Here is a 1,540-nt window from a genome sequence, read left to right as displayed (position 1 = left end):
TTTCTCCGCTTTTTATGATGCTATTTATTGGTTCAGTAGTGAGGATTTTTTTTCTTCAAAATAATGCAAAATGATTTCTTTATTGAGATTAACTACACAGATTTCACAGTACTGTGGCAAATTTACAATTAGCTAAAGTTACAAACATATTTTAACATTCACAATGATGATGATTGTCACCATTCTAATCTACAAAGCTTATGGATAAAGAAAAATACAAACCCTCAAGTTTTACAAAAGAAAAGTTTTGATGTCTATATACGTTAGCAATAAAACCATTTCTTCCAGGTAATAAATGAAAGTGAAAAGACATACCACCGAATTTTTTCTAAATCGATAGAAATTTTAAAATGTTTAATATCTACGATGCTTATTAGGACCTTCAAATTTGCCCCCTTGGCTTCCTCTACCAAAACCACCAGGACCACCACTCACAGAACCTACACCACTCATTGGAGCTTAAGGGGTTTCAGAGCTTGTTTTACTACCCATAAGCGATCCAATCTGAGATGGTGGTCCTTGTGGAAATCTGTCATTATGCACTGCTCCATTATCTGGCATCATTGGCATTCCCATATTTGCAGCTCCTTCTAGTCCCATGGAAGGACCAGGACCCATAGGTGGGCCTGGTATAGTTCCTCTGTTGTTCATATTCATGCCCATCATTGGAGGAGGAACTTGATTACAGCAGGTGCTGCGCTAAACGCATCTCCCATGTTTATTGCTCCATGGGGACCCATATCACCCATTCTCGTTTCCTGTTCTGTCATATGATTCCTCCCTTTAAAAATTTCCATATAGTTTGGTTTAAAACCCTCTTGCTGTCATCTAAGTGCTTCCTGTTCTCTCCGTCTCATCATTTCTTTTTCACAATGGCGATGTTCTTTTTCATGTCTTAATTGCATTTGTTTGCGTTTTTGCAGTTCTTGGTTTCTGAGTTTTTCCAAGGATCTAAGTTCTTCTTGATGCCTCATTAGATCTTGCCTCATTAGCATTAATTGGTGTTCATACCTAGCTGCTTCCATTTCTGCCGCTCATTTCTCTTTGGCTTCTCTGATGGTTCTATCAACCGTTCACGTTGCTGCTTTTCCATTTCATCAAGCGCCTTCCATCGAGATGCATACTCAAATTCAAATGTCCCAGGCTGAGTAAAACGTGGAGGCTGCCCTCTTTCCTTATGATATTGCTGAGGTTTCTGCATGAGCTTTTCTTCATCATCAAACTGCTCCATTGGCTCAACAATGACTCGACGAGGTGTGGTTGTTAGCAAGAATGCTCCATCACCACATCTTTCAAGAGACTTCCGCGCCGGAGGTTTTGCTGTAAATTCTACGAAACCTTTTCCTGTAGCTCTACCAAGATCATCCACAACCAGAACAGCTTTCTCTACTGGACCAAACTGGGAAAATGCTTGTTCTAGAAGTTCATTGGAAACAAACGGAGGAAGGTTCTTGACAGGAATGAATACACTCAGCATTTCTCAAGCTGAGATAACTAAGAATAAATTCTAGCTTTGACTTGCAATACTGAAAGATAATAT

The 1,540-nt window shown here is 39.4% G+C and overlaps 1 pseudogene; it reads right to left on the bottom strand.

Annotated features, from left to right (window-relative positions):
• Positions 1 to 354: 354 nt before the first annotated feature.
• Positions 355 to 1,477, bottom strand: LOC102836201 (annotated as a pseudogene).
• Positions 1,478 to 1,540: the final 63 nt, after the last annotated feature.

The sequence above is a fragment of the Chrysochloris asiatica genome, unplaced genomic scaffold, assembly GCF_000296735.1.
Source record: "Chrysochloris asiatica unplaced genomic scaffold, ChrAsi1.0 scaffold00082, whole genome shotgun sequence".
Classification (NCBI taxonomy): domain Eukaryota; kingdom Metazoa; phylum Chordata; class Mammalia; order Afrosoricida; family Chrysochloridae; genus Chrysochloris; species Chrysochloris asiatica.
This window is presented reverse-complemented; position numbering and strand designations above follow the sequence as displayed.